Genomic DNA, 16,907 nt, shown 5'->3' on the forward strand with positions numbered 1-16,907 from the left:
GTTTCAAAAAAAATTGGTAGCCATAGGATACACACATATATTTGGTCTTGATTATGGTGATGCTTTTTCTTCGATGGCCAAGATCAGTTCAATCAACCTCTTTCTTGCAGTGGTTGTCATTCATCATTGGTCGCTTCATCAGTTGGACGTTAAAAATTCCTTTTTACACGAAGAATTGATGGAGGAAGTTTATATGGATCAACCTCCAGGTTTTACTGTTCTTGGAAATTCTAGACTTGTTTGTCAGCTTTGTCGTTCTCTTTATGGGATGAAACAGTTCCCATGTGCTTGGTTTGTTTGCTTCAGCTCTATCTTGATATAGTTTGGTATGACTAGATATGAAGCATATCACATTGTTTTCTTCATTTATTCCTCCACCAATCGACACCTCTTTATTGTGGTCTATGTTGATGACATTGTTATCACTAGAGACAATACATAGGTGTTGCACCTCGAAAAATGATAACACGACCTAGCGAAGCGCAACCGCACGCTCGCAATGATGGACTGAACAGATTCGCCACCGAACTTTATTTATTCCTAAAAAGGAAAGGGGAAATATTGCTAAAACCTAAGAAAGAACGACAATGATACTGGTTGTCGCAATCAAATCAGGGTTTGGGAGTCGATTACGCAAGGGGAAGGTATTAACACACCTCACATCTGTTGTACTCAACGGAAACCATTAGGTTAGTTGTGTGCGTTAATGTTAGCTTAGATATTTTAGGCTTCTCAAGTTTTTTAAGAGGTAAAGAAGAATAGAAAAGAGAAAATGTTTTTGGATTTTTGCAACCTATGGGGCTAAACCTAAGTTTTTTTACTAATGGGCACTACGCCAAAACAGGTTTTTGGCAGCGCCCCTTAGACAGCGCTTTTCTCCAAAAGCGCTGCTACACGTTAAAAAAAAATAAAAATAAGGAAACTGAATACGTAGATGGCTTAAAGCGCTGCTAAATGGATGGTCTTAGACAGCGCTTTTTAAAAGCGCTGCTAAATGGCCTACCTTAGACAGCGCTTTTGAGAAGGTCCACCGTATACAGCGCTTCTCCCAAAAGCGCTGTCTAAGGCCTTAAAATTATTTAAATTAATCACAACAAAAGCGCTGTCTAAGGCCTACCTTATACAACGCTTTTTAGAAGGTCACCTTAGACAGCGCTTTTGGGAGAAGCGCTGTATAAGGCCTTAAAATTATTTAAATTAATCACAACAAAAGCGCTGTATAAGGCCTACCTTATACAGCGCTTTTGACAAGGTCACCTTATACAGCGCTTCTCCCAAAAGCGCTGTCTAAGGCCTTTTAAATTTTTAAAAAAAGCGCTGTATAAGGCCTACCTTATACAGCGCTTTTAGAAGCGCTGCTATTGACCCCTCCTGTGCCAGCGCTTTCCTTCAAAGCGCTGTCTAAGGCCATTTTAATTTGTGAGCTTAGCCAGCGCTTTTCATAAAAGCGCTGTCTAAGGCCTTATTTACCAAATTTTTTTTTTAGTAAATTATAATATATGAATTCATTCAGTACGTTAAGACCCATTTTGTTTCCCTCGCTCCCACAACCTTCTTCTCACTGCGTTCATACTCGTTGCGTTCATCATCACTGCTTCTCCCAAAACCTCCATTCTTGATTCCTGCGTTCATCACTCACTTCGTTCATCACCGTTTACATTTTTGTAAGTGCATTTTCTGTTCGTTTCATCTTTCTTTATTTAGGGCAGTTTATTAGTGATAAAGGTTTGCTTCTGGGTTGATTCTTTTGTGGTTCATGTGTTAGGGCAGTTGATTCTCTTGTGTTAGGGCAGTTGATTCTTTTGTGTGTTAGGGCAGTTGATTCTTTTGTGGTATGTTAACAAATGTATATATTTTTGATATTAATCACCATGTCAAAGGGAGATGGTTTGTGTTTGCTTCCATTAGGTTTCTATTATACTGATGATGAATTGTAGCAAGTGTTAAATGTGATTGTTAGCATTGGCGTGTAAGTTGGATAGGATTAGATAGAACTGTTAAAGGGAGATGGTGTTAGTGTTAATGAAATAGTTAATTAGTGTGGTTAGTGTTAGAATGAAAAACTGAAATGCAAGTTTAGAAAATGCAGGTCAGCTGTTGGACAGTTAAAGAAAGGCTAGCTTGTTAGAATGGGAATGATGTGAGTCAAAGTTAATTGAATGGAACTGCATTGACTTGGCTTGTGATTTTACCTTGTTGAATTGTTTTTTTTCTGATGCCATGAAACTGAACTGATTAAACTTGAATTATGTTGGACTGCTGAACTATATTGCACATTTGAACTACACTTGTTATTTGCTTGAATGTGTTGGACTGGTTTGGAAAATATTTTGCTAAGTTGGATTGGTATTAAATTGGTTTTTGACAATGCTGAACTAGTTTTGGATTGACATATTACCCTACTTGAATTGCTTGTACTTTAGTTGATTACTTTACTGACTGATTGATACATTGCTTGATCTGTTTAATGTCTAATAAGCTGTTGTTTATTTTATAGGGTGTTCATTTCCTTAGGACTCAATTGAGGACTATTGCTAACAAGCTTTGTTGACATCCACAATTAAAAGGTAGTAACTTATTGCCTCTTCTTCTTTTTTTCATAGAAATGACTTATAATATAAGCAATTATATGATAAACGCGGAAATAAGTTGTTTATTCATATAGGGTGTTAGTCCTCTAAATTATTTCCAATCATTTGACATTCAATCATAATAAATATCCAAATTGTCATGATTTTAATAGCATAACTACAACATAGTTATAGTTACTTCACTTCATAGTTAGTAGAAGAATAGATATATATAGTTAGGAAATTCTTCTTTTATGTTGTTTTGAAATAGTTGCGTGAATAATTTAGGAAAACCATGGATAAAAAATGGATGTCTGCCGATCGATTGTCGAAAGAGTACGAGAATGGGGTATTGGAATTCGTTAAGTTTGCTGTTGAACATGTCAAAGACCCCAGTCGAATGAAATGTCCTTGCTTGGGTTGTTGTTATATGGGTCGGGTTGACGCAGATGGATTGAAATCGCATTTACTGATGCGTGGAATTGATCGAAGTTATACGTGTTGGATATTTCATGGTGAGAAAATTAACGAGAATGTTGAACAGAGGGAGAAAAGTAATACGACCTATGCTTCATACGACAAAGACACGGAAACATACGATTGTGATCGAGTTGAAGAGATTGTAGAAGCACTGGATGAAGATCTTCATGATTGTCCTGAAATGTTTGAGAGGATGGTAAGCGATGCAGAGAAACCGTTGTACAAAGGTTGCACTAAATTCTCAAGACTTTCTGCGGTATTAAAGTTGTACAACTTAAAGGCGGGCAATGGATGGTCGGATAAAAGTTTCACAGAGTTGTTGAAACATCTCTTCCGGCACATGTTTTGTGGAAGGAAGCCCGTGTCGGTAAGGATGGAAAGATTAAAGAAGACGTTCAACAAGTATTTGAGAAATGTGTAAGTATAGCATTATTTAAGACAATAACACTTTGACTTTGACACTTTTGAATCGTCCAATTTCGAACACTTTGACTTTGACACTTACTTAAGACAATAACATTACTATTGTGTGTATGTTCATATGATTTTCAGGAGACTCTATCTCAATCTATAGTTCCATATGAAGACACTGATTGCAGGAGCATACTGAGTCGAGCATTAGATGTTCCCGAGTATTCTGGTCGGGTGAGGGGCAAGGGATTTGGGATCACTCAAAAATCCTTGAATATTAAAAAACAAAAGACTCCTAGCAATAAAGAACTGCAGCAAACTTTGGAAGCATTAAAAGCTGAAGTTCTTGAATTAAGAAAGGAAAGAGAAAGAGATCGAGCTGTAAAAGCGCTGGTATAGCCCACCCTATGCCAGCGCTTTTTTACACTATATTTTGTTGAATTAACCACCTATGCCAGCGCTTTTTTAGTTAATTTCAACATGAAATTAACTAAAAAAGCGCTGGCATAGGGGGGTTTTAGACAGCGCTTTTACTGAAAAAGCGCTGTCTAAACCCCCCCTATGCCAGCGCTTTTTTAGTAAATTAAGCGCTGTCTAAGACCTATACCAGCGCCAGTATAGCCAGCGCTTTTAAGCGCTGTCTAATGTCAAAAAAAGCGCTGTCTAATCCCTTGTTTGGCATAGTGTGGGCCTGAAAATATTTACAAATTCTGCTCCTACGTATCTCCGGTTGCAATAAATAACTCAAGGCTTACGTAGTTATGGATAGAAAAATGTTTGTTTGTTGGTTGATTTTAGCGAACGCTACATTCTATTAATCGCCGAAGAATATTGTTTTACCCAAAACAGGTGAGGAGCGAACGTTTGCATCACATCGAATGGATTTACAAATTAACATTCGGGATGAAAATGTCACTTAGCTCAACTCAACAATTATGGATGAGACATTGTTTTTCATTAACTTAAGACAAAATGTCTTTCATTTTTGAAAATGTTTTAAAAATCTCACGACGGCGAAAATAGAGTTTGATTGGTTGAAAGTCTTTTTGGGTTGGAAAGACGAGTATTTATGACTTGTAAGCTTTTACGACTTGGGTCTAATACTCGGGACTACGTCCGGACCTTTCACCCAAGTAATCTTTTTCTTCCAATTTTATTAAGAAAGGGGTTTGACTAGACATGGCAACATAACCCATACCCGCGGGTATCAACCCGAACCCGCCCCGAATTTGACGGGGAAAACCCGCTTTGACTGGGTTTGGGTTCGGGTTTGGGTTTTCCCCGATTTTAAAATATGGGGATGGGTCGGGTAATGGGGACACTAGTACCCACCCCGAACCCGTCCCCGAACCCGCCCCGTTTATTTCATTATGTACATTATTATTTATTTTTGAATATTTAGAGTATTAAATATGTGGTCAATGTTTTGATATTTTAATTTGAATTTATTATTTAAAATATTTGAAATGTATGTATGGAATTTTTTTAGATTGTTTTATTTTATTATTTGTAATGTAATTTTATTTTGGAAAAATAAATATTTATATTTAAAAAAATTGATTTCACTAAATGAATGGTGGCGGGGCGGGAATACCCGAACCCAACCCGAACCCGTTTGGGACGGGTTTGGGTTTTGATTCTCCATCCCCGTTTGGGTTTGGGGCGGGGAATGGGGATTGTTTGGGGGTTTGGGTTTGGGTTTGGGGGAGGTAAAAACCGTCCCCGACCCGCCCCGTTGCCATGCCTAGGTTTGACACCATAGTGCTCAAGGGCTTTTTCTAACCGAGAATTTCAAAAATGTGAACCTCCATCACTAATTAAGACCCTTGGAGTACCAAAACGAGTGAAGATGTTTTTCTTCAGGAATTTGATCACTATTTTACCATCGGCCTTTTGAGACACAATCACTTCAATCCACTTGGAAACATAATCAACTGCTACCAAAATATATTCATTTGAAAATGAAGCAGGAAATGGACCAACAAAATCAATGCCCCAACAATCAAAAACTTCAACTTCAAGCATGTTTTACAAAGGCATTTAATTTCGTTTACTCATTCCTCTGGTCATTTGGCAACTATCACAATTTTGGGCATGCTTGTGTGCATTTTGAACAAGGAAGACCAATAAAAGCCCTAATGTAGAACTTTTGATGTCGTCCTTTGACCATTGTAATGACCGTCATAAGGTGAATTATGGCAATGCCATAGTATGCTTCTTACTTCTTCTTTGGTAACACACCTCCTCAAAAGATTATCATCTCCAATTTTGAACAAATAAGGCTCATCCCAAACATAAAACTTTGAGTCATGAAGGAATTTCTTTTTTTTCTTTCCAAGTCAAATCCTCAGGTAACCAACCAGTGACTTTATGATTAGCTAAATCTTTAAACCATGGTCTTTCTTTTATCACGAGTAACTTTTCATCAGGAAATTCCTCCACAACTTCGCTTTCCTTTTTAGTTATCTCTTCATTCACCAACCTAGACAAATGATATGCTACCAAGTTTTATGTGCCGTTTTTATCAAGAATCTCAAGATCAAATTCTTGTAACAAAAGAATCCATCTAATGAGTCTTTTCTTTAAGTCAGGCTTGGTAATCATGTATTTTATGGCAGCATGGTTAATATAAATAATAACCTTTAAACCAATGAGATAAGATCTAAATTTCTACGATGCATACATTCTAGAAAGCAATTCTTTTTCTGTAGTTGCATAAGTAATTTGAGCCTCATACAAAACATTACTCGCATAGTGTATATCATGATTTTTTTGTCTTTATCTGGCCAAGAACTGCACCTACCGCATAATCACTTACATCACACATTAGTTTAAAATTAAGTTTCCAATCAGGAGCAGTGATTATGGGTGAAATTATCAACTTTTAAGTAGATAAACATGTATTATCAAAATCAAAAGACATATCTTAAATAACCATGCATTATTAAAATCAAAAGATTTATCTTTGTTAAGCAGATTGCTCAACGGTTTGGCAATTTTTTAGAAGTCTTTGATGAATCTTTGATAGAATCCTGCATGTCCCAAAAGCTTCTGATTCCATTGACATTCAATGGTGGTAGAAGCTTTTCAATCACTTCAACCTTTTCTTTATCAACTTCAATGCCTTTGGAAGAGATTTTGTGGCCAAGTATTATGCCTTAAGTGACCATAAAATTGCATTTCTCCAATTTAGAACCAGATTAGTTTCCGCACACTATTTCAGAGCAGTGTCCAAAATTTTCAAACATACATCAAAAGAAACACCAAATACAGAGAAGTCATCCATGAAAACTTCAATGCATTTCTCAATTATATCAGAAAAGATGGCTTGCATGCATCGTTGAAAAGTTGTTGGTGCATTACACAACCCAAAAGATATACTTCTATAAGAAAAAACACCAAAAGGACATGTAAAAGTCATCTTCTCATGATCTTCTGGGTTGACGATAATTTGATTGTATCCTAAGTAACCATCCAAGAAACAATAAAACTCTTGACCTGACAATCTTTCAATCATTTGATCCTTAAACGGTAAAGGAAAATGATATTTTCTAGTGGCTTGATTAAGCCTTCCGTAATCTATGCACATTCTCTATCCCGTCACAGTTCTTGTCGGAATCAACTCATTATTTTCATTAGTAATCATGATCATTCCTCCTTTCTTGGATACCACTTACACAAGGCTCACCTAAGCACTATATGAAATAGGATAAATCATGTTGGCCTCCAATAATTTCACTACTTCCTTCCTCACCACCTCTTTCATAGTAGGATTCAAACGACATTATAGTTGAACTACCGGCTTGTAATCCTCTTCCACCATGATCTTATGCATACAATGGGTTGGATTGATTCCTTTCAACTCAGATAGCGCCCAACATATTGCCTTTTGATTTTCCTTTAAATCTTGAAACAATTTATGTTCTTCCTTGTTGGATGATGAATTCATGATAATGACAGATTTGTGACAATCCTCTTCAAGAAACACATACTTTAAATATGATTGCAACACCTTCAATTCAAGTTTCGATTCATCTTTCGTTGGTTCATCTTTCAATTCTTAAACTTTGGCTTCAAGAGGATGAATTTCTTCTAATGACTCAAGTTCTCTCAATCATTCTTCAATCTCTTTTTCTTCATCTTCATTAAGAACTTTAAGTGCATCGGTTAAATCTTTCTCTAGAGGAGCGGATAAGTGCACTTGTCTTCTCACATCCATAATGGCTTCATCAGTGGGATCCATCCGGAAACAATCTCATGTATCTTTTGAGTGTTACATGGCTTCAAAGAGGTTGAAACACACTTCTCCATCTTGAACTCGAACCTTCATTAAGCCATCATCAATATCTATCATCATTCTTGCAGTTTTCATGAAAGGTCGACCTAAAATCAAAGGTGCATCATCATCCTCTTCAATATCCAACACAACAAAATCAATTGGAAATACAAACTTGTCCACCTTAACCAAAACGTCTTCAGTTATTCACGTTGGACGGGTGATAGATTTGTCAGCCAACTGGAGTGTCATCTTTGTATGTTTAACTTCAATGTTACCTAACCTTCTAATCACGGAGAATGAAATCAAGTTTAGGCTTGAACCCAAATCAACTATTGATTTGCCAATATTGACATTGCCTATAGTGACAGGTAATGTAACTCTCCGTAGATCTTTTTCTTTTTGAGGGATAGTTATTTGAATAATAGCACTACAACTATCATCTAAGTTAATGGTCTGTTGATCCATATACCTCCTTTACTTTGTGAGAATATCATCCATGAACTTAGTATAAGTTGACATTTGCTCAAGAGCTTCAGAAAATGGAACATTTCTCTGCAACCGGCTAAATATGTCCAAAAACCTTGCATAATGGCTTGCCTTGTCTTTCTTGGTAGGAGCATGAGGATAGGGTAGGTGTTGTAATGGAAGACTCTTCATTTTCCCTTTCTCCTCTTGAGATTTTTGAGCTTTTATCTTCTTTTCATCACTCTTTTTCTTTTCTAACTCATCTTTTTCAATTTTTTTTTTATTTTCAACTAATTCTACCTCTTTATTTTTTTTATTTTACTTCAATCTCACCTTCTTCATCTTCTTCTACTTGTCTTTCTATCACAACTTAATCTTTTTCAACATTATCACCAATGCTTTTGTCAATTTCTCTACCACTCCGAGTTAGAATGGATTTACAATGTTCTATCAGATTATCTTGAGTATTTGCAAAAAAAATCCTTTTTGTTGATTGTCATACCCCAAAATTCGCCCTACTTCGATACAACTTTCATCTGATCCATGGCCCTACTGCACATGCATGCTTTCATTATTTCATTGTCATAATTTCCATGAACTTCCATAACCAAATACATATTACACGGATTCAAGGCATGGTGTTTACACCCGGAAAAAATGGGGTTATCCGGTTAAAGTTCTTAAAAAAAATTGGGACTGTGTAATTGATTACCCTAATCATGGTAATCGATTACACAGACAAAAAATTGATTTTTAGGCCATTTTGGACTGTGTAATCGATTACCCTAATCATGGTAATCGATTACACAGACAAAAAATTGATTTCCAGGCCATTTTGGACTGTGTAATTGATTACCCTAATCATGGTAATCGATTACACATGCGTAGACAGCAGCAGTAGCTTTGTTTTTTACACATAGTACTTTTTGGGTCACCCCTTTTTCCACTTACTTTCCCTATAAATAGAGGTACTATTTCCCCTCATTTTTCATGCTTCTTAGCCCCCAAAAGTTCTGTCCAAGTACCATTCACTCTCCTCTCCAAACCTAGGTCAAAACAAAAAAATCTTTCTCACTTAAAAAAGTCACCCCACCAACTTTTTTTGTCCTCTTTCACATTTTTTTCAAAGTTTCTCACTCTCTAACACTCATAACTCAGCTCCTTCGCTAAACTTCCACCATAAACACTTTCATCCCAAACCCCTTACCTTATATCCAAGCTCAACACCATTTCAACCTACCCTTTTTCAACATTTTTTGGGTAATGATTTTAGCTTAAACTTTGTTAACTTTTTGGTTCTGTTTTTATGTTGAAAATAGTTGTTTGTTCTTGGTTGATCTTTTGAGAGAGTTTAGACTTAAACTTGTAAAAAATGATTAACTTTGGTTTACACTTTTTTCTTTTGGGATTTCTTGCTCTTGCTACTTTTATCCACCATCTTTAATCAAACTTTGTATTTTGTTTCATTTTCTATTTATTGTTGACTTGCTTTCACATTTATTTGGTTGATGAGATCTATTAGATCATGCCCATGGTTGTTTAGAGTTGATAAAACCTTCAATGTTTTAAACCTATTAATGATTAATCAATAGATCCTTCATGATACTTTGAGGCATTGAGAGGTTGCCTCTATTTCAACCATATTTGGATCATTTGATACATAGATGAAACCATTTTCTTTACATTAACTTGTTATTCTATTTTGCTTATTGTTATTCTACTAACCACTAACTACTAACTCCTAACATTTACATTATTCCACTTTACTTCCTTGCAATTTATTTTATTGTTCACTTTGTTTCAAGTACTTTATGGTTATGTTTATGTTTATGTTTATTGTTATCTAACCATATCATTTACATTATGCTAATTTATTTACTCTCTTACTATCTTGCTGAATAAAAAAGGAGTAAAAAACAAAAATAAAGAGAACAAATCATAATATTGATAGATGGACTTAGGGTTGCATAACTTTCTTTGTTACAAATATATTGTTAGTTGATTTCTCAATCATCTTCAATATTTTGCATCAATGATAAGCTATCCCTTAATGTGTCATATTTTGAGTCTTTTTGACCTATGAAAAATAGTCCTCAAGATGTTCATTTTGTACATATTACTAACCACTAATTATACTTCACTAACTTTTTTATTAACCTTTGTTATTGCGATTTTGTTACCATTAACTTGTGGTTTATATTGTGTCATTTACATTCACTAACCATCATTATTTTGATATTATCATTCTTTATCTTGTGATTTTACTTTTATGTCATTACCTTGTAATTTACATTCAAGTACTCATTATCATCATCATTGTACAAACTCATCATGCATGTTTATTTACTTCTTATTTATTTTATTGTCATCATACATTAAAAATAACAAAAACATGATAAAATGGTAAGACCAAAAATATTCACTCCACTCTTAATCAACTTGGACTTAGAGGATTTCATCTTAGGACCTTTGCTTGGAAGCCTTCCTTAACTCTTTGTGATACTTTGTAAACACTTGGATTTTCATCCGTAACTTACATGCATGTTGTAAGAATGGCATCATGGCACCACCTTAGGGGGATATGTTTGTAAGACCATTATCCTTTGTTTAGCTTAGGTCACTTTTGCACACAAAAGACTTTCTCTTTGGCTACCTTACAATGAGCCTCTTTATTTTCTTGTTGGTTACTTTGCATTCATGTTGCATAAGCCAAATTTCATAATCAAAATAAAATAAACCCTTGATTCAACGTCAAGTGGCATTTTCTTAGTCAAATTCAAAAATACTTAATAATTACGATTATTATTGTGCGTCATGAGCCTTAAGTGGTGGAGAATGAGTGAGAATGGAGCATTCTTACCCTTACTCTGATTACTTTGGACGCAAGACGCTTGACTTGTTGTCTAGAATAATCACCTCCGTCCATAGACTTTAGTACAATATAATCACAAACACTCATTTCTTAAAACCCTTATTCAAGGTAAAAATAATACAACTCATCAAACTCATTTTTGTGCCTTAGGGCATCATCCCGAAAACCCTTTTTTTCAAAGGTAAAATCAACCAACACACAAATATTTTCTACTCCGAACTACGGAGCTCTGATTCCTCATCCCCGAATGAGTGATACGTAGGCACAAGGGCCCCAATCCTTGGCGAGCACTATAATAACAAAAACACCCCCTTCTTTTCACACATTCTTTTAAAAATAAAACAATAATAGATAAATCTCATGTATGTAAAACAACCCAAATGGTTCCCATGGAGTACCATGGACGTAAGGGATGCTAATACCTTCCCCCTACGTAACCGACTTCCGAACCCAAATCTCGGTTGCGAGACCGATTCCTTATTCTCTTTTAGCGCTTCCCGTGCGCGTCTCTTTTCCGAGGGTTTTATCGACTATTTCCCCTCTCCTCTCCGATAGAGGTAAACTAAATAAAATTCGGTGGCGACTCTTCTGACTTTGCCTCTCTTTGGCATCTCTTTAGTCCCGGTTTCGTTATCGTGAAATCCCGATAGCGATAGCTGGAGACTCTGCTGGGGACACCAAAATTCCCTAAGCAATTCTATCCTAGTTTGGGTTGTTCCTCTTTTACGTACATGGAGATTTATCTGTTATCTATTTTTTCTATATATATTGCTTTCTTTACTAACCTGTGCATATTTTCTTTGTTTACTTGTTTGTCCGAAACTTTGGTTCTGTGACGAAGAATTTTTTGGAAGCAATAATGATTGCAAAGGAAAAAACCTTGTGTGAAGGACTCCCCACCCGAGTCTGAGAGTTTGCTTGAGATAGGAGAGGTTGAGTAGTATTGATCCGCGAGGTGCCTTCCTCGTTAGGGTCGTACGAGAACCTCACTTAGTGGTAGATTCTCTTAAGGGGATTGATGACCGTCGTGCTTTCGGCGTAAGCATCTTTTCTTTTACTATAGTCAATGAACCTAAGACCCCTTTTAGAACCTTTATAACTATGGCTAGCCTAGATCGATGATCGCGTAGTATAGGCAATGGAGGTGCCTTCCTCGTAAGGGTCGATACGAAGATCTCACTTAGAGTAGATGACTTTGATGGAGCAGTCGCTTGGCAAGTAAATTGACATAAGCGGCTGACAGTCAAGGAAGTCCATGACTCTAGGGGCAGTGTCTTACACCCAATTTTCCAAAAGCCTTAGATCACACAAAGCGGGAACCTTGGTTTACTAAGCAGTCATTATTAACTCCATGCTTCGTCACGATGGTCCAAAACCATGAACCCATGCCTAAAATCCTATGGAAACAATAAACAAATAATTCATTCATACATTCATTCATCATCAAAATAATAAGCAAAGCTCTTAAAATTTTCGTTTGTTCGGATGCAGAATTACAAGATTATTTTCCGACGCAAACATGGATACTTCAACAAGGAAAAGCACTTCTTCTTTCCGCTTCAAGAGTCCCGACATCAGTTCATTAAAGGTCCTCTGTTCAAAGGTCGTAGCTCTCAAAGACAACAAGTTTAGAGCCAATTTTGGGAACATCGTAGATCTTCTAACCGAGAAGGTTGACTATAGTGCTATCACTATAATGTCCCAATACTATGACGTCCCTTTAATATGCTTCACTTTCCCCGACTTCCAAATATCTCCAACCTTGGAAGACCTCGAGAGACTCCTCAATCAACCGATCAAAGAATACAACCCTTTCCCGAAATTGGAAGAAGGCTTCTGTTTGACCGAGCTCTCACTCACCTTGGGTATCAACACCAACAAGATAGTGGATAATTGGGGCATTAAAGGATCCCTCAAAGGTTTAACTCAAAAGTTCCTAGAACCCCATGCCTGGGAAATGATTAAAAAAGGAAGACCCGACTTTTGTAGTGCAACCTTGGCACTTTTGATTCATGGAATTGTCCTCTTCCTAAATCTGGACAAGTTCGTGGATCAATTAGCAGTTGAAGTCTTTTTAAAAAAGAATCCGGTGCCTTTTTTACTTGCCGATTTCTACCATACCTTCCATACAAGGCATGAGAAGAAGGGAGGTACTTTCCTTTGTTGCGCTCCTATGCTACATCTTTGGATGAGGGTCTGCATGCCTCAAAGTGGACCCTTCGCCGAAAATAAACTGACATGGCCGCAAAGGTTTGCATCTCTCTCTGCCAACTCAATTCTATGGTACAAGAGGGAATGGGATACAAAGGATGTCATCGCAAGATGTGGAGAGTTCTCTAACGTACCATTAATAGGAACACAAGGGTGCATCAACTACAACCATGCTATACTCAAGAGACAACTAGGGTACGCCATGACAAGTCCCCCCGAGGAAAGAGATTTCGTTCCATTTGTCATCAATATCATGGATCCGCTTGATTCAAACGTGAAAAGAGTGAGAAAAGCTTGGACAAGCATAGTCCGTATTGACCATGAATGGGGTAAGAAAAACATCCTAGCCAAGGAACCCTACTATGTGTGGGTAAAAAAGAGGGCTAGGGTGGTTAAGATGCCATTTCTATTTGATCCTTCTTCATTCCTGTTGATGCTCGAGCCCGAGCCTATCCTACAAGAGGACATGGACAAACTTACCAGCCAAATCAAAGAGCTCGTGTTGGAAAACACTCAACTACGAGTCCAACTCAATCATGCCAAGGAATGTAACCACGTCTTGGAAGATAAGGGTAAGAAAGTCTGTGAAAATTTGAAGATAGCAAGAAAAGGCTCCGATTAGCCGAGGGACAAAGAGTTTGGGTTGGTGGAGCTTTACAAGGAGCTAATTCTGAGCTAGACTTCCGCAACGAGGAGTTAGACCGAGCATCCCGAATCATCAAGGACATTGAAAATACTGTCGAGAGGTCTAATGCCATGAAGAAAGAAGCGAGGGAAGATTACGAGGCCCAGATGCTCGAACTAAGGACCACTCTAAAAGAGTATACGGATTTTCTATCCAAGGAGAAACTAGAGAAAGAAAAGATTCACCGAAGCTTCATGCGTGAGCAGTTCAACCTTGGACGAGCTTGCGGGCAAATCAAGAACTTGAAGAGGGGAATCTATGACCAAGCCTATATAGAATTGCAAAACAACTGCAGATATTGGGAGGAGTGTTGCCATGGATTCGAAGCTGCCATTGTTCAAAGGGACGAAATCATCCATAATCTCCAAGCCCTTTACGAAGAATGGATGGACAAGTACACCAACATGACGGTATTAACCAACTATGCCCTTCAAGACTTTCCCGACAAGTTGAAGGAGGCAGATATGATCATGTGCCCAGATAATACCCCCAAAGAGGTCTACCACTTTATCAAGTTCTGCAAAAGAACTATGGCCGAACTCATCACCGACATTGAGGCTCTCCGCAAGTCTCAAGGGGTCACTTTTAGGGTGGATATCTAGTTGGTTTATTTGCTTCCATTACTTGTATTTTTCTACTTCTATGTATTGCTGTCTATTTTCCCTTCAAAGGATGAATGAAAGTTGGGATTTTTCTCTATTGTGTTTTCCTTTATTCATGATTGTGAATGTGAATCGTCAAGTAGTTTTTGCAATGAATAAACATGAATAACTAAAAAGAGCTTCGCTTTAACACAAAAAAAATTCATGCATCATATGCATCTTTCGAAACACAAAAACATAAAAAAACTCATCCATCCACCCCTTTTTCCTTCCAGAACCACTCTCCAAAGCTAACTTTTTGGTACGATACACGAGGACGTCGGCAAGCTGTCATGGAGAAACTTCAAGAGAACCAAGTTGTCCTTCAGGAAGAAGTATCCCAAATACGGTCCCAAATGCGGAAGTTGATGGAGACTATTAAAGCAGTCATAAGAGGCCAAGATGTTATGGCAAAAATGCAAGAAGAAATAAACCAACGTGCTAGTACTACCAATCCTCACACCTCTCCAGCGGTTGAGACTCCGACTCCAGTTCCTCAAGTTGGTCCTCCAATTAACATTAATGCACACAGCGGTGTTCCAAACGACAATCCTCGTCCTTATATTTTTGAGATAGACGACTAACTCGATGCATTCTTCAGCCCAAGAGATGCTTCTCAGGATGACGCCTTCGGTTCAACAACCAACAAGGTGGAGAGGAAGGTAAAGGCTATCGAGGAAAAGCTCAAGGCAATGGGAAGCGCTGCTGTTTTGGGCCTTGATGCGGCAGAAATGTGCTTGGTACCTGGGGTCATCATTCCGGCCAAGTTCAAAGTTCCGGACTTTGAAAAATATAAAGGAAATAGTGACCCTAGGACACACATTAGGGCATACTGGCGAAAGATGGCTGCCTATTCCAGCGATGATCGACTTTTAATGCATTTTTTCCAAGATTCCCTCAGTGGGGCATCTTTGGATTGGTACATGCAACTTGAGGGCAACCATATTCACACCTGGAGGGAAATGGATGAGGCATTCCTCAAGCACTATCAGTACAACACTGATATGGCACCTAATCGTATGTAGTTGCAAAATCTGACTCAGAGGTCTGAGGAGTCCTTCAAAGAGTATGCCCAACGGTGGAGGGAATTAGCTGCTAGGGTACAACCCCCATTGCTAGAAAGAGAACTGGTAGACATATTTATGGGAAACCTGAAAGGTCCATACCTTGATAGAATGGTAAGGAGCACCTCTTCGGGCTTTTCCGACCTGGTCTTAGCTGGTGAAAGGATAGAAAATATGATTAAAATGGGAAAGATCCAGAACTCTGCCAGTACTTCTAGTGCATCGAGGAAACCTTTTGTTCCCTACGGTAAAAAAAGAGAAGGCGAGACCGATGCCGCCTCCATCATTTGAACAAGAAATCCCACTTATCCACAAGTAGCTGCCATAGCTCCCGTCCAACCAGGTCAACAACAACCATTTGCAATTCATGTTCAAACTCAACAACAACAACGGTATCAACAACAACCGCAACGTCAGCAACCACAATATCAACAACAACAACAAAGGATGCGAAGGCCCGAGAGAAGATTTGACATAGTTCCCATGCCTTATAGCCACATTATACCATATTTATTGAGGGGATCACTTGTACAACTAAGGGAGTTAGGACCCCCACCAGCGGTTCTTCCTCCCGGTTATGATGCAAATGCCCGCTGTGAATTTCATTCTGGCGCTCCTGGGCATTCGACCGAGAATCGTAAAGCATTAAAGTACAAGGTTCAAGATCTTATTGATTCTAAGGCAATCACGTTCTCCCCCAAGGGGCCGAATGTAAATAATAACCCGATGCCCCCTCACAACAATGCACCAGTGAATATGATGAAAGCTGACAATGGAAGGAGATTGATGTCCTGTGTGGACGAGTTAAAAACACCACTCATCGAGATCAAGAATGCTTTAATGAAGGATAATGCCTTCCCCATCTGTAGTAATAACTGTGAACATTGTCTGATTAACCCGCAACAATGTAGAACATTAAAGACTGTCATACAACAATTAATGAACCAAGGGATCTTGGTGGTAGACTGCCCATCCACAAAGGAAGATGTGTCTACCCTCGAGATACCATACGACGAAGTCCCTCCTCTGAAAATTCCATATGAATTTTCTTAAGTTAACCCTGTCGACAAATCCTGTTACTCCAATCATAATAACAGTTCCCACACCATTCCCATATGTTGACACCAAGGCAGTCCCATGGATGTATGACACCTCAGTCTACATTCATGGTCAGAAGATTCAAGAAGAACCGGTAAAGTCTAGTGACCCAATGATCAATATCACCGGCA

The sequence above is a fragment of the Lathyrus oleraceus genome, chromosome 6 (genome assembly GCF_024323335.1).
Source record: "Lathyrus oleraceus cultivar Zhongwan6 chromosome 6, CAAS_Psat_ZW6_1.0, whole genome shotgun sequence".
Taxonomy (NCBI): Eukaryota; Viridiplantae; Streptophyta; class Magnoliopsida; order Fabales; family Fabaceae; genus Lathyrus; species Lathyrus oleraceus.